The 23,242-nt window shown below is 37.8% G+C and overlaps 1 protein-coding gene and 1 pseudogene across 9 annotated transcripts in view; one reads left to right on the forward strand and one right to left on the reverse strand.

Annotated features, from left to right (window-relative positions):
* The window catches only part of ASB8 (ankyrin repeat and SOCS box containing 8), a 35,981-nt gene that overhangs the window by 8,714 nt on the left and 4,025 nt on the right, over positions 1 to 23,242 (reverse strand). The gene's annotated exons all lie outside the window — the stretch shown is intronic.
* LOC132695362 (ERO1-like protein alpha pseudogene) lies at positions 111 to 12,810 on the forward strand (annotated as a pseudogene).

The raw sequence follows: 23,242 nt of genomic DNA on the forward strand, positions 1-23,242 counted from the left end.
TCATAATATTGGAAACGTGTGCTTTCTGAAACCTCCTGGATAGTGTCCACCCTTCCTCAAAGAGAACTATACCGAAGATAAACAACCGCCTAAGAGGCGTAGTAGTCCAAATGTCGAAGACTGAAAACGATGTACCCGCTGACAGTAACCCTTCCCAGCCAGGGAGATGCTGCAGCGTCTCAGTGATGTCCTTCCCAAGCAAAAGCATAAACATTGGAAGCCAGCAGCACGTAGTGGTGCAGGTAGAGTGAAGTAGCCTGCACAGGCTACTCCCCAAAGCTTTTTCTAAGCAGCAGCATCAACCAGTTTGAGAAGAAAGCAGGGCCCAGACAGTTCATGAACATCAATGAGGGGATGGTGAACTGGAGAATCTCATGCCTTGACTGAGGAGTGAGCCTCCCCTGCGTTCCAAACTCAAAAGATTTTTGCCATGCAGGAATGTGTCCGCCACCTTCTGCCACTCTGCTGTGGTGAGGTTGTTCAATTTTTCCAAAGAAGCTGATACCCAGTTTTTTTAAACAAGTGAATCCTCCAAGTTGCAAATATTGGCAACATTAAAAAAAAAAATCATTTTGAAAACAGGCAACATTCAGCCTTGTAAGCCACCAATTCTATACTCTAGATTAAAGAAAGGGCTGCTTTGGTCGGGATTAAAGGCTGCTTTGGTCATTGACAGCTCTATGGAAGAAGGGTTTAGCGGTAGCTCTCTGATTGGGAGGGGTTCTGGGGAGTTGACTTGAAGCTGTAGCTACATATTAACTACATTGCTTTTAATTCATAGATTTACTTAGGAAAGCTTGAAGGAGGCTAGACCCCTCCCCCCTCCCCTGCAAGCTGCTCTAAAGCATTTGATCAAATTCAGTGAATGGAAACAGTTTGATTCTGTGCCCATTGCTTCTAAACCAGAAATTTGTATTAGGGCTCTAGAGACTGTTAAATCTCCAAACACAAGGGCAAGAGATACCTGTGTTGGTGCTAATCACAAATGGGGAAGTTCATCCTGTGAACCTCAGCCCTTCCTGGCTACCAGCAGGGAAGATCATAGAAAAATCAAGCCACTACATGTGTTGTCAAACCTAACCTCGGTTCAGTTAGTACATCTCAAACTCCCATCCCTATGTCTAGAACTGTGTGACTCACATTAATACCCCAATGGTATATTCTCCCCCAAATCCCCTTGAATCCTACTTAGCTGGGGAATTAATGAGGTGAGAGTCAGATGTGTAATAAATTCCACTGCATCATGCAGTGGGCCCAGGTGTGCTAAGTCTCCCTGTCTCTAGATCCAGTAAAGTGATGCTCTGTTTGGCACCATCCATAGCTTTCTCTAAGTGGAGAATGAGCTTCAGACAACTGACCTATTGAGGGAATGGTGACTGCAGGCTGCTTTTGTTCAATGTCATATACTACCCAGGATGGTGGAGTACATCCTGTCCCCAGAGTACAGAAGGTCTAGCTTTTGTCCTGGCTCTGAGACTGATAGTTATTTCATTCCATTTCATTGGGCATCTGTTTTCTCATTGTGAGAGCATTGGCTGAAATCATTTCTGAATATCCTTCCATTTCTATAATTCCGAATCTATTTAATTCCTAAGCAAAAGTTCCTGCTTCCAAATTTTTTTACTTTCATCAAACGAGTACAGTTTTATGACTATCATAATACTACTATATTAATGGGACCTTTGAAGTCTTAATTATAGGATGCCAAAGTCTACATAGTTTCCATTCCATTTTTGCTTCTTCTGTTGCCTCCTTTCTAAAGCAAGGTAAAGACAGTGCTGTTTCCAAGCTTCCAATTTTTAAATGTCATTGGTATTATATAATGTTCAAGCATACTGAAAAAACTGGAGAGAATAGTATGATGAACTCCTATCCATCATCTATATTTAACACAGTAACATTTTGCCAACTATTTTAAATCATTTTTTTCTTTGTTGTTTTGTTCAGCTTTAGGGTTTTTAGTTAAACTATTCAGATAATATCCACACTTCTCACAGTTTGGGGGGAAGTTTGGATTTGACATCCCATAAGTTTTCTAAAAATTGAACTATCTCATGTTTATTTATCCATTTCTTCCTTGAAAAATATGAATTTTTCCCTGCGTTGTCTCATTTCTCAAAGTTTCTTCATTGGTAAATTTTGAGGTGTATAAACTCTGCGAAACTCCCAACATCTTATAAATATAGAATTATTTGTCTCCCAGGGAGACTCGCATAGGCCATCTATGCAGATTATTTCATAATGTTTCTGAGAATCCACTGCACAACCAAAGGAAGTTTCAGGTCCATTCATTCATACATTTATCAAACATTTGCCGGCACCTATGTTGTTCCAGGCTCAGGGCTCACAGTGCAGGGAAGACAGTGATGGAGAAACACATTCCCTTATTTTCAGGGCTTGGATATAGATTTGCAAACAGTCAGTTGCAATTCAGGATAATAATTTCAATAAAGTTTTCACGTGCAAAGTCAATGGTGAAGAACAGTTCTACTTCAGAGTGAGATCAAAAGAATAGTAGAGGGGAAGGGTCTGTGAAGATGTTTCTTGAGGAACAATTTGTTTCTGCTTGAGGAACAATTTGCTTCTTCAGTTTGTTCCCACTCCCTTCCCACCCAGAGGGAGACATAGTGCTGGTGCTGCATCCTTGTCCTCCAGCCCAGAGAGGGATTTCTGTGGGACCAGAGAGCTTGGCAACTGTTTCCCACAGTTGTGAAACCCAGTGGCCTGCACCAGCTTTTGCCTACAACTTAAAGGCAGTAGCCGCAAAGCGGAGGTGGCTGCAGGGGGATCTGCAGCACTCCCAGATTCGATAGCAGTGACGAATGTGTGAATGTTTCCAAGACCAGATATGGGCCATATAGAAGACAGTCAGCATGGTGTTGCCTTTGGTTTATTCAAAAAGGGTTGTCTAGAGGTGTGGAGAGACCCCGTGACCAGAAGTTAGAGGTGAACAAACAGAGGAATCCTAGAATACACAGAGGATGTCAGAGGCAACCATCTGCATCTATTTAGGCCAAAAAGACTGGAGTGAGAGGTCTCTGATGAGAGCAATCTGCAAAGAACCTTTAAAGTACCCTACAGGAAAAATTCAACTTAAATCATCTGCCTGACCCAGGTAGTACAGATCTGTCATATCCCTGAGCTGTCTTGCTTCCCACTTTTACACAGCAAGTCAAACAGCAGCTAGCTAGAGGGGGAGGAGGTAAGTTAAGGAGAAAGCTGAAGGCAGGCAGCCACCAGCCACAAGACGCCTTACGTGGGGGAAGGGGGAGGAGAAGTCTTAAACTAGTGCTTAGAATGAAGACTGAAGTATTTGATTGCCATCTTGGACTGGAAACATTCTAAATACCAAATCAAGACTCTTTCTTGACTTAAAGTGACTTACTTAAAGGATTGTCAGTTATCAAAGAATGAACCAAAAAGTCAGGGAATCTGCCCAATTTCCCATTCAGGGAAAATTGCAGGGGAAGATTATCCCTTCCCCGTATCTTTAAAAGATGGTAAAAGCCAAAAACCAAAATGGCATTTTGATCACATCTGTGAATTTTGCATTCAACATTCCAGCTCCATCTCTATACATTTTAGTTTGTTATTTGTGATCTTCATGCTTTGATTACAAATGAGTTGTTTTTTGCTTGTTTTAAATGTGTTGTGTGTCTCTCATACGACTTTTAGGTCATTATTTTTTCTTCTCTTCCCTGCTAATTCCAGTCCTGCTCTCAAGAAGTGTTCATTAGATGGTGTTGATTGACAGTACAACTAGCGTTCCTATTTTCAGACCTTGGCATAAACGTAACTAGAAATTTGATAATGCTGTTTTGCTTGTAGCGATTGATGCCATTGCTGTTCAACATGTATTAGTGTCCAGTATCTGGGTAGCTGCCATTGAAGTGTCCCAGGTTACAGATCTGGGCGTCTTACTTTTTGAGTTTGGTGGCTACCTAACAGGCACAGGCTTTTGTGCAACTCCTTTTCTTGGAGTGAAAAACTCCTCTCTTCATCTGCTGGCTTCAAACGTTTTCCTGATTTTGAGTGCTATCCTCTAGAGTGACAGTGTGCTGGGGGAGAGGAATTCTGTCTTGCAGCCTCTGTAAGTGGTAACCCAAAGCCTTTCACAACAGTTTTCTGGCTTCTGGCCAGAACTTACCTCTTCCTCTTCTGTCTGAAAAGGACTCATCTTTCTTCAGGGGCCACTCAGCTAATGTTGATGCAAAGTTTTCCTGACACCCTTCCTAGAGAAAGGTGACTTGAGTAAGAAGTAATTTCTTCAAATGAGCTTTTGTCACCAAAGTGGGGGAGGGGGTGGGGAAGAGGAGGAGAACCAAAAGGAAGTTTGTGATATCCTAAGAGCCAAGGAGAGAGAAGGGATCAGTCAAAATTAACAAAGTAGGGTAAGAAAAAGTAAGATCTAAGTGTCAGACTAGTTAGGAAAAATAGTGTTGCTTCATTAATATAATAGTGTTTTTCTCTTTGAACTTCTTCAGTTTTTAGAGCTATTGTTTATTGCATCTCTTATTTTAGAGACATCATAATCTGCAAATGCCATAGGGACTACGTTTCCAGTTCTGACAGTAGTTCCAGTTGCTTTGCTTGTCTAAGCAAGTTACATTACCTAAATCTCAGTTTACTCATCTGTACAGGACAAGAGTAACAACACTTACCCCAAGAGTTAATTTCACAAAACTTAGATCACATTTGTGAAAAGTGGTTTTTTAAGCTATCTAAATGTTGGTTCTTATCTATGTCATCTTTGTAATATTTTGTATTTGTCTAGTCCTCCCAGTTGCACCATAAACGCCTCTAAGGCACAGATCTAGATTTCCTGCACTCACTGCTCCCTTCCCCACAGCACACAGTAGGTATTGGATAAATGTAAACAGGATTGAACTAAAGTGAACTGACCTCCCAAAGACAGGAATAGTAGAATGCCTCTACGTACTGGTCCTTGATCCCGAGAAAGATGTCAGAAGTTACATTTAAAGGGAAATTTGAAAAGGAACTTTGGAAATAGAGCAAAGGAAAAAAAAAAGTTCAGAGAAATATAAGCCTCCTGAAGCTTTTTATACACTTAAACCTTGTCCAAGAGAAAGTAGTTCAGCAGAGAAAAGAACCGAATTAATGTGCAGCAGGGGTAGTCTCCCAAGACATGTCATCAGGATTAAACAAGGACTTCTTTCAGAATCTGCTCAGAGGCAGACAGGCTCCCAATATTCACACTGTTCTTTTATTTTTTCCCTTTAACTTTCCCCAAAGGCTCAGGGAAATTTACAAATAACTACTTTTTGAAAATTACTTTGGCCTTATAGGTTACCAATATTTTACACTATCAGAATAATTTTAAGACATTTTGAGACTTCACAGAGAAAGAACGCTTGAGGGATTTGGAAGGGGGGAATGTAGTAAAAATACAAATAACAATGTTAATGATAATATATAAATTAGATATACATAGATACTATTTTTCCAAGAATGTGATCAGTTATAGCTAAATCACCTAGCAAACCAAGACTGGAATAGACAACTAGCAGGAGAGATTTTAAGATCGTTCAAGGAAGGGAAATTAACACAGGAAATGCTCACTCTTATGGTACCACTGGGTGGTCCAGACTGATCTGGAGAGTTCTACTAGCAAGGAATTATTGAATTCTCTGAATCAATTTCAGGGATTTAGGAAGCTTACTAACTGTTAACTTCATGATTTTGTGCTCTCTTGAGGTCTATGCTATTTCTAGTAGGAGTAGGTCTCCCCCTAGAGGAGAAATGGAGAATTTGTTCCTTCAGGCTTCTTGCTCAGCGTTCAGCAAGTAGTTCTGTGTTCCTTCATGCATCATTCAACCATTCATTCAATAAATACTTATTAAATTCTATTAATGTGCTGTTCCTTATTATAGATTCTTAAGATACAATTGAATATAAGATCAACATGGTCCCTGCCTCCAGGGAAACTATAGTGTCAGAAATAGACATTAGATAAAGAATCACCCAAATGCCTAGACAACGTTCTATAAAGGGAAAGTACGGAGGGTAATATGGTCATTCAACAGAGAGCCTCTATAACACTGGGAGGTAAAGGAAAACTTCCCTGAGCACAGACTTGGAAAATGAATGGATATAACCAGATAAAAGCTATGGATCAGAGGTGAAGGGAGTGGGCACTGCAGCAAAAGGACAAGAGTATTCAAAGACTGTGAGAGCAAAAAAGCTTACGAAATTGGAAGAAGAATAAGGAGCCAGAATGATAAGGAGACCAAGGGCACAAGTTGAAGCCAAAAAGGAACAGATGCTCCAAATCAGGCAGGGTCTTGGTGGACATGTTAAGGATTCTAAACTTTATCCCAAAAGAATAGGAAGCTATTGATAGGTTTCATGCAAGTGACATAATCATGTCTATGTATTTAAAGGATCACTTTGAGTTTCTGATGAAGAATGGATTATAGAAAGGTCAGAGTAAAGACTAAAATAGGAAAAATAGCAATTAAGTGATCTAGGCAAGAAGTGATGGGGACTTGGACTAGAGTGGTGGCCATATAAAGGGAGAAGAGTGAATTTGAAATACTTTAGGTTAGAATTAATAGGCTTAGTGATTGACTACAAGCTGAAGATGAGAGGGTACAGTTTGCCAATAGTGATTCTTAGATTTTTTCTGTATGCTCCTAGGTGAATTGAGAAGCCATTAACAAAGGTAGGAACTTGAGAGGAATCAGGTGTGCGTGTGTGTGTGTGTGTGTGTGTGTGTGTGTGTGTGTTGGGGGGGGATCTGATCAAAGATCAGTTCATGAAATATTTATTAAGGCTCCTACTAACTTTCAGGCAGTGTGTTTGGCACTAGACACTGGAAATTAAAAAGTGGAGGCAAGGGGAGCCTGGGTGGCTCACTCAGTTAAGCATTGGACTTCAACTCAGGTCATGATCTCGCGGTTTGCAACTTTGAGCCCCACGTCAGGCTTTGTGCTGACAGCTCAGAGCCTGGAGCCTGCTTAGGATTCTATGTCTCCCTCTCTCTGCTCCTCCCCCACTCGGTCTCTCTCTCAAAATTAAATAAACATTAAAAAAAATTTTTTTTAAATGGAGGCAATACAGGATTCCTGCCACAAGAAACTTTTGACTAATGGAAGATAATGATAATATTAATGAATTGTTTCAGTATTATGAGGCTATGCAAGAATAAATGCCACCCAATAGAAGTCCAGAAAAGGGACAATTTAGCACAACCTGGAGGGCTCAGAGAAGACTTTTTAGAGAAGATTATAACTGAACAGAGCCTTAAAGGATTAGGGGTAAGTAAGGTAAAGAAAGGTGGACGTTTTTTTTTTTTCTCCCGGAAAAAGAAGGAATTGATTCAGCCATCTGCTGAAAACAATTGAAAAACTGGATAGAATATTTTTTAAAAATCTCCTTAAAAAGTATCCAAGATGTTTCAAATAGGATTCTTTAAAGAATTATAATCCCAACTCCATTCCAAAGCACAGTAAAAGGACCACTTCAAAAATTCTTTAATGAAATAAATATAACATTGAAACCAAAATCTGATAAAGGTTATACAAAATATAAAGCTACAGACCAAAAAAAAAAAAAAAAAAAAAAAAGCTACAGACCAATCAATGCAAAAATCCTAAATAAAATATTGGCAAATGGAATCAAACAGCACAATATGTCATGACCAAGTGGAAATTGTTTTAGGAATGCAAAAATGTTTCAATGTTAAAAAATACACTAATATATTTATTAATATTATTATATATAAGAAGAAAGGTCTTGTGATTATCTCCATAGATTCTGGAAAAATATATGAGAAAATTCAAGATATATTTCTAATAAAACTAATTTTGAAAAGAGGAATAAAAGAGTTTTTTCCTAATATCATAAAGCATCTTGCTTACCAGCATCTTATTATTTTTATGGGAAAACACAGGAGGCATTTCTGCTCATGTTTGAAACAAAACAAGGATGTCCACGGTTACTATAACATCTAACATGGGGTTGGAGGTGTTTGCCACAGCACTGATACAGAGAAAACAATTAGATGTATGAGAATTGCAGATAATATGACGGTGTGTCTAGAAAATGAAAGCGAAACAATGGGAGAACTACTGTAAATAAAAAGATGATCCAGTAAGGTAGCAGGATAAATGAGCAATTTACAGAAGTTGGTAGGCATCATACATACAGGGAAGAACCAGTAGAAAATAACGTAGAAGTGGGGCACCTGGGTGGCTCAGTGGGTTAAGTGCCGGACTAGATTTCAGCTCAGGTCCTGATCTCGCGGTTTGTGCGGTGTTCGAGCCCCACATCAGGCTTTACGCTGGCAGTATGGAGCCTGCTTGGGAGATTCTTTCTCTCCTCTCTGCCCCTCCCAGCTTTCTCTCTTTCTCAAAGTAAATAAATAAACTCAAAAAGAGAGAGAGAGAGAGAGAGAGAGAGAGAGAGAGAGAATAACGTAGAAGAGAACTTCCCCATCCCATTTGCAATAGCAGCCATAATTATAAGATTCCTAGGAATAAAGTTAATAAGAAATATGTAAAAACCAGTGAGGGAAACTTTATAATACTCCCCCCAAACACAAAAGTAGACTTTAACAAATGAAAGACATACCTTAATTTGCAAATTTAATATAATTCCAATAAAAATTCTAACAAGTTTTCTTTTAGTTAGATAAATCAATTCTTAAGTTCATATGAAACTTTTGTAATAAACAAGTTTATCTTTGTATAAACAAAACTCTCCAGGAAAAAGCCCTGGAAAGAAGAGCAATGAGGAGGGGCCAGTCCTACCAGACGTTTGAAATACAATGAAGCGTTCATAACTAAAAGTGTAGAACTGGTACATGAATAGAAAGATACACTACTGAAACATAATAGAAATCCAGTAATAAAGGAATGTAATATACAATAAAGATATTGCAAAACAATGAAGAAATGGACTTTGTAATAAATGCTGCTGAGACATCCAGGTACCATTTGGACATAGGTAAAATTGGATTCATAGCTTATACTGCACAGTAAGATAAACTCCACATGGATTAGTTAACCAAACAAAACAAAAATGGAAACCTTAAAAATAATAGAAGAAAACATGAGTAGGAAAGCATTTCTGGGTCTCAAAATCTGGAATCAATAAAAGACATAAATTCTGTTACATAAATATTTTTTAAAAATTGCATGGCTCAAATACCACATGTAAGGCCAAAGACAAAGGATTCACTGGACAAAATATTTGCAACTTAAGCCATGGGAAAAAGTTAATCTAACATATAAAGAACTCCTAGAAATAAAAAGACATAAATCATGTATTTTCCACATACACATAGATACTAAGACATAAACATAGCTAACAAATTCATGCAAGTGTCCCTTAAAGTAGTAAAACATACTCCTCTCATTCAAAAAAAGAAAAGCAAATTACATTACACTGAGGTAGCATTTCTTACCGTGTTGGCACTAATCCAAAAGTTTGAGAACACACTGTTGCCGAAGGACAGGGGAAAGAGACATACTGATATGCCACCGTTGAAAGTGTAGAATGATTTAGCCCTCAAGGAAGGGAATTTGGTACTATCTAGCAAAATTACAAATAGATGCATTCACCCTTTAACCCAGCAAGCACATTTTCTAGGAATCTATTCTAAAAGTACATCTGTACAAATTTGGAATGATACATGCACAAGGTTATTCACTGTGACATTATTTTTAATGGCAAAAGACTATGAATATCCCAAGTGCCATTAAGAGAGAGGAACTGAATAGGTAAATAAATTATAGTACATAGTAGACATAGTCATACAGACTATGGAATATTTCTTTGCATTGCTATGAAATGATCATCACAATACATTATGTGAGGCAAGGTGAAGAGCAGTATATGTCGTAGCTACTTTTTTTTTAATATATGAAATTTATTGTCAAATTGGTTTCCATACAACACCCAGTGCTCATCCCAAAAGGTGCCCTCCTCAATACCCATCACCCACCCTCCCCTCCTTCCCACCCCCCATCAGCCCTCAGTTTGTTCTCAGTTTTTAAGAGTCTCTTATGCTTTGGCTCTCTCCCACTCTAACCTCTCTTTTTTTTTTTTTCCCTTCCCCTCCCCCATGGGTTCCTGTTAAGTTTCTCAGGATCCACATAAGAGTGAACACATATGGTATCTGTCTTTCTCTGTATGGCTTATTTCACTTAGCATAACACTCTCCAGTTCCATCCATGTTTGTCATAGCTACTTCTTATATAAAATTAGACATTAAAGAATAATCCAGAAATGAATAACAATGGTTACTTATAGGTGGGTGGAGATGGGGAACCAGGATCAGGGGTAGGATTAGAAGAGAGACTCCTCTGAGTAAACCTTTTGATATAGTTTTGACTTTAGAATCATGTAATTATTTTACATATTCAAAAAGTAAATTAAGTCAAAAAGAGGGGGAAAAAAGGGCAATCCCTGAAACTGAAAACAAATTAAGTAAACCTAAGTGTGTGATTGGTAACACACACACACACACACACACACAAAAGATTTCTTTCAAATGACCTTTGAATGCAAGACTTTGTCCTTCCTTGGTGGAATATATCCTAATAACAAAACAGACTGTGAAGAATCCTAAACATCATTCTGTAATTTTATTGTTAATACTAATATTGGTATCATGAAACATTTTATGTACAGTATAGGAGAATGCAAATAAGTTCAGTGTAAGAAGTAATAAAAATGTAAAATCAAATAAGTTAAAAATTGAGTGTTCAAATTAAATCTGTAAGCCATAGGTATTCTGAAGAAGGCAATAATCTTACTGAAGAATAACAAGCTGAATGACTTAGAGCTATGGATGAATCTTTGAGTGATGGATCGCAGACATCTTCCGTGGGCCGAACCTCATGATTCCTCAGACAACTCCTGTGAAGCTGATGACATATAGTGCCCTGATACTGAAAATTAGATTATTCTTAATTCTGAGCATTACAGAATTACAGTTATAAGGGATCAGACGCTTGGAAGTTAAGGAGTATCATCATTTATGAAGAAAATTGTTTAATACTTTTAAATATTTTAGCTTCTGGCCAAGGGAAGTGTGAAGAGAACATTTTTCACAGATGGGCTCCATGTAAAAGAAAGGGGCAGGGGCATTTAATAAACTTATATCTGGATTGCCTGCAAGCATTGATGTGCATCTGAGTGTAAGGCAGACCTCACAATATACCTGTTTGGAAAAGAAATAGGGATGCACATTATAGAATTTCACCAGTGGTTTTGACGGAAATTTCAAGAACTAGTACGTTCTCTACATAAACGAATTAAGGCCTTTATCTCAAGTGCTACCATTCTCTGAGCACCCAAATTTTCACCTGTTCAGTGGAAACAAGATTTAAGATTCAGTAGATATTCTTAGAAATATTTCATAAAGTTAAATACATTCTTTTGCATTCTTATACAAATTCTTTTTTTTTTTTTTTTTTGCTTAGAATAGAAAAAGGAGCAAGCTAACTAAAGGCGACTTTAGGCTGCCTTCTAGAAATGTTTCAAACATTATGGATTGTGTTTGTTGGCTTAAAGGTCAACTGTAGGGAAATAGTCTGACTCAGGGTTTGGGCACTGCTTTGAAGGCCTTGTTTTCAGAGAAATTGATAGCAGACATGCCAGAAAGTGGGTCCACTTATGGATTCCATCTAACCAGACAAAAAAATAGTATCCTTGTTTAATGCATTTTAAAGAATTTCTACAAGGGTAAAGGAAATGGCAAACTTCGGGAGCTGGTTACAAAATATTCGTTACAGAAATGAGTTGAAATGTGCCTGTCTCTGGACATTGGGGGCCAAAGAGCAGAATGGTAATGACAGTTTGAAATCAAACTTGTTACACAAAGCCACTTCTATGAAAGGAGAATTATACTGTTTAAGTAAATAGTTTTATTTCGTGGTTGTATTGAATTTAAATATGTAAAATGTTACTGTGAGTCAAGTAATACCGTGATAATGTGACGCAAATTTTCAAACGTAATATTGAACAAAATCATAATTATCAAATTTAAAATTTTTTAAATTTTAGGCATCTGGGTGGCTCGGTCGGTTAAGAGTCTGACTTCGGCTCAGGTCACAATCTCACGGTTTGTGGGTTTGAGCCCCGCATCAGGCTCTGTGCTGACAGCTCAGAGCCTGGAGCCTGCTTTGGATTCTGTGGCCCTCTCAATCTCTCTCTGCCCCTCCCCCACTCACACTTTGTCTCTGTCTTGCTCTCTCTCTCAAAACTAAATAAATATTAAAGACATTTTTTAACGTTTATTTATTTTTGAGACAGAGAGAGACAGAGCATGAACGGGGGAGGGTCAGAGAGAGAGGGAGACACAGAATCTGAAACGGGCTCCAGGCTCTGAGCTGTCAGCACAGAGCCCTATGTGGGGCTCAAACCCACGAACTGCGAGATCGTGACCTGAGCTGAACTCGGATGCTTAACCGACTGAGCCACCCAGGTGCCCCTAAAGACATTTTTAAAAAATAAATAAAAGTTGTTTAATTTTACAGGAGGAATATGGCAAATTATAGACTACAGAGGAAAAGATTAGAGAACTTGAAGACACAGAAATAAAAACTATTTAAAATGAAATACAGAGAGAAAAAAGGCTGAAAAAGAAAGGGTCAGAGCAAAAGTGATCTCAAGCAAAAGTGATACATCAAGCAGTTTAATATATATGCAACTGAAGTTTCAGGAGTTGGGGGCTAAAATTATATTTAAATAAAACTTAAAGGCTAAAAAGTTTCCAAATTTGAAAGCGCATGAAATCCAGGTAGAATGAACTTAAACAAAACATGCCAAGGCACATATTAATCAAACTGCTAACAACCAAGGGTAAGGAAAAAATTTCTAAAAGCAGGCAGATAAAAAAGACGTATTACATATAGAGCAAGGGTTGGCAAATTATGGCCCGCGGGACAAATCTGGCCCATCTCTTGTTTCTGTAAGTAAAGTTTATTTGGAACACAGCCCCACACACTCATTTATGTATTTGCTATGGCTGCTTTGTGCTACAATGGCAGAGTTGAGTAGTTGCAGTGGTCTGAAAGGCTTTTATGGTTTGCAAAGCTTAAAAGATTTACTATCTGGCCCTTTACAGAAAAGTTTGCCATTCTGCTACAGAAGAACAAAGAAAATAATGCCAGCATATTTCTTATAAAAGCTATGCAAGGCAGAGGACAAGGCCAACCCAGAAGTTTTTATTCAGCAAAAATATCTTTCAAAAACAAATGTAAAATAAAGAGCATTTTAAACAGACAGAAGATGAAATATAAAATAAAATATAAAAAATATTTCCCACATATTAGTCTCTTGGAAAGATGTGACTAATGTAAAAATAATAAAAATGTACCTGATATTTTAGCATATGTACAAGTAATAGATATAACAGCAAAAACACAGGATATAAAGGAGGAAATGAAAATATGTTGTGAGGTGCTTAACACTATTTCAAGGTTGACTGTAATAAAGTGCAGGCTTATATTATAAACTCTATAGCTCCACTGTCTAATACAGTAGCTACTTGCCACATGTGGCTATTAAGATTAAAATTTGATAGAATTAAAAATTTAGTTCCTTAGTCACACTAGCCACACTTGAAGTGTTCAATATCTACATGTGGCTAGTAGTTCACAGTAGAACAGTTCAGTATCTACGTGTGGCTAGTAGTTACCATACTGAACAGTGAAAATATGGAACAATTCCATCATCACAGAAAATTCTATTGGAAAGAATTGTTCTAAAGCAATACTAACAGCAAAGCAAAAGAGAAAAAGAGAAAGAAAAGAGGAGAGTTATTAAGTCAGTGTTGAAGGTAAAAAGGAATCATTTTAAAATTCAAGTAATGTAAACACTGGAATGGAAATAAGAAGAAAGAAACAAAGAACAGATGGGGCAAACAGAAAACAAACAGCAAGATGAGAGATTGAAAACCAATCTTATCATAATTGTAGTAAATGTAAGTAGTCTAAATATCCTAATTAAAGGGTAGAGATGGTCAGTTTAGATAAAAAGTAAGACCTAAGTATATTCTAAACATAAAGGCATACATATGACAAAAGAAAAAATGGAAAAGATATGCCAGGCAAATACTAATTTAAAAAGCTGAAATGGCTTTATTAATAGAGATTAAGTAAATATTAGAGCAATGGATATTACCAGGAATAAAGAAAAGCCATTTCATAATGGTAAAGTGGTCAGTTTAGCAAAAGAACATAACAATCATCACTTAATAAAGAGTTTCAAAATATAGGAAGTAAGATCTAATAGACATTAGAAATAGATAAGTCTACAAATATAGTTTAAACCAAATATTAATTGTATTGATATTAAATATAATTAGACCAAATGCTTTAGATAAAAGACAAAGGCTGTCAAAATGGATAAAAAGCAAAACAAAACAAAATCTGATTATATTCTACCTACCAGAAAAATACCTAAAACTTACGGAAACATTGGGGTATCAGGGTGGCTCGGTCAGCTGAGCATCTGATTCTTGATTTCAGCTCAGATTATGATCTCATGGTTTGTGAGATCAAGCCCCATGTGGGGCTCTGCTGACAGCATGGAGCTTACTTGGGAATCTCTTTCTCCCTCTCTCTGCCCCTTACCTGCTTGTGCTCCCTCTCTCAAAACAAACAAACAAACAAACAAACAAACAAACAAACAAACAAATAAAAAACTTAAGGAAACAGGTTGAAAGTAGATGAATGGAAAAGGATACATCATGCACCCCATTCAAAAGAAAGCGGGTGCAACTCTTATTAATGTCAGTCAAAATTGACTTTAAGGCAAAAAACATTATTAGTGAACAAGAAAACCACCTAATAATGAAAATGATTCAATTCACTAGGAAATTATGGCAATTAAAAAATTTAGATTACACTTATAGCATCAGAATATATAAAGAAAAAATTATCAGTTATCAAAAGGTAAATTCAGAAATATAGTGGAAGATTATAATAACCCCTTTTTAGTAACTTGTAATATAAGTAGCAAAATAACTTAGGATATAGAAAATTTTTATAAACACTTTATAAATCTCTTTAATTTTGTACTAATGTATATATCTAAAACTTGCATCCAGCAAATGCAAAACACATATTCTTTCATGATGTATGTATGTAGTGATTATAAATAAAAATTTCTCTATTAGGCAAATTTCAACAAATTTTGGAAGGTTCATATTGTATAGGAAGTATTCTTCAACTACAATTAATTTAAGCTATTAATAACAAAAAAGACAATTAGAAAAGTCTCATGTTTGGAAATTAAGAAATATTGATTCATTCAACAAATATGTAATGCATGCTTACTATGAGCCAGGTACTGTTCTAGGCACCTGGGATTATATCAGAGAGAAGGTAATAATTAAAAGTCTGACACACCAAGGGTTGGAGAAAATATGGGGTAATGAGAACTCTTACTGTGTTGGTGGAGTGTAAATTATGACAACCATGTTCGAAAGCAATTTGATATTTTCCAGTAGAGCTGAATATAAGCATATTCTATGATCAGCAAGTCCATCCATATGTATAAACTTTAGAAAAACTTCTATTTTAGAAAAACTTGTTATATGTACCATGAGACATGTACTAGAATATTTATAGCAGTATTGTAGTAATAGTCTTAAACTTGAAAACAACTGAACTATCAATGGTAGAACACAACAGAATACAAATATTTATGCATTGCAGTATGTTCATATAATGGAATACAGTAAAACAATGAAAACGAATGAAGCACAGGTACACCCCCAAAACTGATGACTTTCACAAATTTAATATTGTGAAAAAGAGGAAAATAAGCCGGACATAAAACAATAAATTGTGTGAGTCCATTCATATAAAGTTCAAGAGAACAAATTCATTGTGATTCCATCATATAAAATTCAAAAACAGGCAAAATCATACTATCTTGTTTAGGGTTGTATAAATATGTGACAAACTATGTAGAAAAGTGAAAAATTATTATCATGACAATAAAGATAGTGGGCATCCGTAGGAAGGAGAGAGTCTTGACTCCAGCATGGCAATGGGGGCTTTGGGGAGGGGAGGGGAGATGATTCCAATATCTGTTTCTTAGATAGTGATTATACATCTATTACCTTTGTTCATTAAATTGTACAGATATGTTTATTTACTTGTATATATTTGTGTTATATTTCACAACTGATTAAGGTCCAAAAATAAAGGGGAAAAAAGTCAAGGAAGGCATTAAACATGGAGAACAGTATGAATAAAGGTATGGCAGCACGAAAGTGTGCCGGGATATGGGAACTACAAGCAGATTTGTGCATCTAGAAGGTAAACAATGGGGCATAAAGTGGTGAAAAAAAATGAGGTCGGAAGCTATGAGAAGCCTTTGGAACATTTAAGCTGGTCTGCGAACAGGCTCAAATCTGAATTTTAGGCAGATTTTTCTAACTGCTGTGGGGAAGAGAGGGAAGGGAAGTGGCAGAGGCAAGGCTGAGATTGAGGAGCTATACAACCCTCTGGACATCAGATAGCAAGAGCCTGAAGGGTGGTGTTGCTTATAGAAATGGGGAGGAGGAAATGGATTAGAGAAGTACCTGTGTAGCTTCCGGTAGTCTTCCTATTTTGAAAAACACAAAATCACTTCATGGCTCTTTCACTTTGGATTTGTGGTTAAAATGCAGGCAGTAGGGTGCCAAAATATCACAGAGCTGGACTCAAACATATATAAATCTATTTCTTTCCAAGATAAACTCAGACAAGTAAGACTCGCCCAGTTTTCAGGTCCTCCAAGAGATTCAGGCTCCTTCGTCTCAGATATCCATCACTCTCAAGAAGCCCTTTAGGTAGTATAGACATTTTAACGATATTTGTTGTTCCATTCCATGAGCATGAAATGTTTTTCCATTTCTCTGTGTCATCTTCAATTTCTTTCACAAGTGTCCTATAGTTTTCGGAGTACAGATCTTTTACTTCTTTGGTTAGGTTTATTCTTAGGTATCTTGCAGTTTTTGGTACAATTGCAAATGGGATCGATTCCTTGATTTCTCTTTCTGCTGTTTCACTATTGGTGTATAGAAATGCAACAGACTTCTGTACATTGATTTGTGTACCCTGAGACTTTACTAAATTCATGTATCAGTTCAACAATTTTTTGGTGGAGTCTTTCAGGTTTTCCATATAATGTATTGTGTCATCTTCAAAGAGTGAAATTTGACTTATTCCTTGCCAATCTGGATGCCTTTTATTTCTTTTTGTTGTCTGATTTTTGAGGCTAGGACTTCCAGCACTATGTTAAATAACAATGGTGAGATTGGACATCCCTGTCTTGTTCCTGACCATAGAGGAAAAGCTCTCAGTTTTTCCCCATTGAGAATGATATTAGCTGTGGGTCTTTTGGATGTGGCTTTTTATGATGTTGAGGTATGTTCCCTCTATCCCTACTTTGTTGAGGGTTGGGTTTTTTTTTTCTTTTTAAATCAAGAATGGGTGCTGTGCTTTGTCAAATGCTTTTCCTGCATCTATTGAGAGGACCATATCATTCTTGTCCTCTATTTTATTAATGTGGTATATGATGTTGACTGATTTGCAAATATTGAACCACTCTTGCAGCCCAGGAATAAATACCACTAGATCGTGGTGAATTCTTTTAATGTACTGTTGCATTCGATTTGCTAGAATTTGTTCAGAATTTTTGCATCCATGTTCATCAGGTATATTGGCTTGTAATTCTCCTTTTCACTAGAGTCTTTGTCTGATATTGGAATCAAGGTAATGCTTGGCCTCATAGAATCTACATGTTTAATGCAATCTCTATCAAAATACCACCAGCACTTTTCACAGAGATAGAACAAACAATCCTAAAATTTATATGGAACCACAAAAGACCCTGAATAGCCAAAGCACTCTTGAAAAAGAAAAAAACAAAGCTGGAAGCATCACAATTCTGGACTTCAAGTTATATTACAAAGCTATAGTCACCAAGACAGTACTGGCACAAAAATAGACATATAGATCAATAGAACAGAATAGAAAATCCAGAAATGGACCTACAACTATATGGCCAACTAATCTTTGATCAAGCAGGAAAGAATATCCAATGGAAAAAAGACAGTCTCTTCAACAAATGGTGTTGGGAAAACTGGACAGCAACATGCAAAAGAATGAAACTGGGGCACTTTCTTATACCATACAGAAAAATAAATTCAAAATGGATGAAAGAACTAAACATGAGACAGAAAACCATAAAAATCCTAGAGGAGAAAAAGGCAGCAACTTTTCTGACACTGGCTGTAGCAACTTCCTACTAGACAAGTCTCTGGAGGCAAAGGAAACAAAAACACAATGAACTATTGGGGCTTCCTCAAGATAAAAAGCATCTTCACAGTGAAGGAAACAATAAAAAAAACGAAAAGGCAACCTATGGAATGGGAGAAGACATTTGCAAATGACATATATGATAAAGAATTAGTATCCAAAATCTATAAAGAACTTTTCAAACTCCACACCAACACCCCCCCCCCCAAATAATCCAGTTAAGAAATGGGCAGAAAACATAAATAGACATTTTCCCAAAGATATACAGATGGCTAAAAGACACATGAAAAGATACTCAACATCGCTGACCATGAGAGAAATACAAAATGAAACCACAATGAGATACCACCTCACATCTGTCAGAATTGCTGAAATTAGCACAGGAAACAACAGATGTTGGCAAGGATGCAGAGAAAGAGGAACCTCTTATACTGTTGGTGGGAATGCAAACTAGTGCAGCCACTCTGGAAAACAGTATGGAGCTTCCTCAAAAAACTAAAATAGAACTACCCTATGACCCAGCAACTGCACTACTAGGTATTACCCAAAGGATACAAAAATACTGATTCAACAGGGCGCATGCACCCCAATGTTTATAACAGCATTATCAACAATAGCAAAATTATGGAAAGAACCCAAATGTATATGGATTGATGAATGGATAAAGAAGATGTGTGTGTGTGTGTGTGTGTGTGTGTGTGTGTGTGTGTGTGTGTGGAATATAATGGAATATTATTCAGCCATCACAAAGAATGAAATCTTTCCATTTGCAACAATGTGGATGGACCCAGAGTGTATTATGTCAAGTGAAATAAGTCAGTCAGAGAAAGACAAATACCATATGATTTCACTCATATGTGGAATTTAAAAAATGAAACAGATGAGCATAGGAGAAGGAAAAAAAAGAGAGGGAGACAAACCATAAGAGGCTCTTAACTACAGAGAACAAACTGAAGGTTGCTGAAGGGGGGGGTGGGCAGGGGATGCTAAATGGGTGGTCGGTTTCAAGGAGGGCACTTGTTGTGAGGAACACTGGGTATTAATGCAAGTGGTGAATCGCTAAATTCTACTCCTGAAACTAATATTACATTATATGTTAACTAACTAGAATTTATATAAAAACTTGAAACGTGAAAAAAAGAAAGCGGCCCTTTAAAAAATCTGACTTAAATGCCTCATCCTGTGTCTTGCCCGCACAGTGGATCAGGGAGTGATGCTATCTATTCTCTGTGCTAGTTTGTTTCAGAGTTAAAAATTTACTGAGAACTTCTTTCTAGCCTTTCCCTCTCTCTCACATCTCTGTTGATTATTTCCTTTCCTCCGTTAGACTTTAAATTCAAATTACACCCTGGCATCATCTCGTGCTCCACTCCAAAGAACCTTTCTCGATAAGCACTCTTTCCAATGACGAGAATGTCCTCCTAAACACTAATAAAAGTCCACAAGTATGAAGTAGAGGAGACTTAGGGGTCTCACAGACCTCATTACAATTAAACATCAGCAATTTCAATGTTCTAATCATGTGAAATTGTGGGCAGTTTATTAGTTATCACACCTGCAGGTGTCTTGAATGGTACTCATTATTTTGCAGAGAAGCAAAAACCACTAGTGCCATTGGTAGGAGGGAACTGATTTTTAGTAACATAAGAAGCAACTGGGAGCAGTTGTGTGATACAGTGATGGATGAACTGGGATAGATAGGAGAACAGATATGTAACTCAGGATTGTACTTTAAGGGAAACTAAGCCCCAGCTTAGTGCATTCATTCTGGCAATCACCAGTGAACTCACATAAAATTTCCCTCTGCTTCTTAGAGACTTAGACAACATTGTTGAGAAAAGCAAAATCTTATTGAAATTGTTCTCCTTGGGTTGTTTTAGAGACTAACCTCAATTTCTGGAATATTGTTTTTCTGATCCATGTGTGATGTTTCATTTTACTTTGGTTTTACTGTTCTAGAAAGACTGATCCTTAGATCTCCTTTGTTATGTATTTGATCAATGTGGAGAATTTTTGTGTTGGTTTGATTTGGTTTTAGAAGTAGAGCAGGCACAAACAATGGGGGAAAAGGCTTACATTTTATTACAGTAAAAAGTATCCTGGGCTAACATTACCCTACGTTACTAGTCTACCAATTCAGGAACTCGAACAGAAGAGAAACACTAGTTTTTTAAAGCACAGCAACCCTTCTGTTTATAACACCTCTTTCAGTTAGCTATCAATCTTATAACCAGTAGCTTGGTACTTTTATGGAGACTGTCTCCAGTAGATTAAGAGTATAAATCAGGAGCTCTCCTTGACATACAGGATGGGGATACACTGCTTGGCATCATCCCATTCTCAAACAACATTGAGGAGAGGGGAGAGCATGCAGTCCTCCGACCTTGAGTTCTGACCAAAACTTGGCCTCATTATTTTTGAGAGATGGAGAGAGTGGTGGAATATACCACTGGGGGTTCAAGTGGGTAGGCAGGTGATAATTCTCATTTCAAAGCCACAAACGCTTGTTTTGCAAGAAGTGGCTACTTCTATGTATCTGATAATAAGTATCTTTGTTCAAAGAAATAAGTCACTAACAGGGCCATTTAGTTGTGTGAACATAAGCTACAAATCATGAAAGTAAATGGTTGAAACCAAAACAAACAAACAAACAAACAAACAAACAAACAAAAAACGATGCTCCTCTCGAAGATAAGCCAGAGTTGGAGCTCTGCGGGCTACATGTCCTTAAGGGAGATGTTTCTTTTCTTGGATGTGGATTCAGCCTTCATTCATTAATCTATTTGACAAGTATTTCTTGAGCTCAGCACATGTGCCAGGCACTATTCTAGGTGTCGGAGATATCACAGCGAACAAAGCCAAACCTCTGCCCCAATGGAGCTCACTCCCTCGTGGAAAGGCAATAAACAAACAGGTAAAATACAGTATGATGGATGTTAACTGCTATGGAGCAAAGCAAAGCAAAATGAAAGGACTAGAGAGTTTTGGAGTGAAGGGGATCCTTGCACCTTAAAGAAAACAAAGCAGGCATTGGGCCTGTAAACCGTGAAACTTATGGTTGACCATAGAAGATGGAGTTGTTTTCACGTGGGACTTTTTAAAACAGTGGCTTGAGGGGCTGGGTGGAAAAGGTGGGGAGAGGACCCTTCTCCTTACTTCCATCTAAGATCCCGCACTGTTGCAGTACTTTGAGGATGTGGGTCACCTTTTGGGGACCCAGTGTGTGACACCATCATGAATAGTAGTGTGGTCCCCACATGTGTGCAATGGAATGGAAGCATAGTGCACCCTCACAGTCGCTGCTAGAATGCAGTTGGCAATGCTTTGCTTATCCTTGGGATACTACCTCGTAGCAAAAAGGAAGTGGTAAAGCTACCTCTGATACTATTTTAGGGTCTCTGAGAGGTATGGAGAGAGAGCATAACTAGATGTAACAGTAAGAGTGAGACCACAACATTTTGTATGAGTTGTCTACAACAGAATACTACAGACTTTCTCAGGATACAACAGGTGGGAAGAGGCTGGGAAGTCTGCATAAGTCAGTATAGAGGAACACTATATTTCTATACATTCCTTTAAATGGAAGGGCAGACATACCAGAGTCCATACCCTGCCCAGATGCTTAGAGTTTCCTCCAAATTGGACCGATACTCTGGGAGAGGCAATTTGTCAAGCAAAATTGTCCTATGGCACCAAAAATTATGAGTGTTCTCGGGTGGTAAAGCATCATCAGTGCCTGTTGAGGATTCTGACTTGGGGCCAAACCAGTCCCTGAGCTGTTGGCAACTTTCTGGGTGCAGAAAACACATGGAAATGATGGAGGGTGCATGAGGCCCTGTACCAGGCATCATGGGTGGCCCCAGAGCCCCGAATGCCAGTCTGTGGCCAACTACCCAGCAACACTTGGACTGGAACTAGTCCTGCCAGAGTGGCACATGATAAATGATTGGACATAATACACTGAGAGAAGAAATAAGCCTCTGCTGGTGTTGCCACAAAGAAGCTGTTGCAGTGGGTAATGCAGAAAGGGGAGACAGGGTGAACACCAGCACAACAAGTTTAATTGGAATGACGGGTTATTTGTAGTGGAAATTCGGACTGCATAAGAAGTTGGAAGGTCCCCTGGAATTCTTGCTTTGAGTAAAGCTGATATGGAAGAGAAAGAAATGTAGGGGGAATGGTCTTTTTAAGACTCCTAAAAATAGTTCAAGGGCATAGAGCAAGCCACTGGAAGTCTTGCTCAGACTTAAGAGAGGGTGTGGGTGCGTAGGTGCGTGTGTGTGTGTGTGTGTGTGTGTGTGTGTGTGTCTAACCTCATGGTCATGTCTGTGACAACAGAGTTCTTGAGAGTGTGGACGGTTGGACACCCTCTCCAAGCTGGAGGCTCATACTAGCTCAAAGTCCTTGCAAAGTACCATGCCCATTTCTCTGTACAAGAGTAAAGGAAATGAGAAAAACAGACTGTAACACCAGGCAGAGTTTGGTGAGAGACCAAACTCACAACAATGGGTGTTTTCAGTCTTTCTTGCCCTCTAGGAAGGAGACCCCTGTCACTGAGAATGGTGCAGAATGGAGAACAAAATCAAAGGAGCTGAAACAAGGACCAGGAGTTCCTTCCTGCAGAAGAGAAAAAGAATACATCCAAGAAGTGAAGTAAGCAGGGGAATGAGAAAACAAAGGCCAGGCTTGAGAGAAAGTTTGGGGGTGTCTGCAGAGAAAGGAGAGGGGATGGCAGCTACAGCTATGTCACGATGTACAAGATGAATAGAGAAGGAGGGAAGAAAAGTTGAAGATCTTTTGCTCTGTGCTGGGAATGCAAATTCCTTTAGAGTTTTCCCAGAGACTATAATAAACTATAATAAATAATAAATAAAGAATAAAAAACTATAATAAAGTCCCAGAGATTAATATAAATTGCTTTTTAATTCTTTTTGGCTATTGGATGTGTTTCTTTT

The sequence above is a fragment of the Panthera onca genome, chromosome B4 (assembly GCF_046562875.1).
Source record: "Panthera onca isolate mPanOnc1 chromosome B4, mPanOnc1 haplotype 2, whole genome shotgun sequence".
In the NCBI taxonomy this organism is placed as follows: Eukaryota; Metazoa; Chordata; class Mammalia; order Carnivora; family Felidae; genus Panthera; species Panthera onca.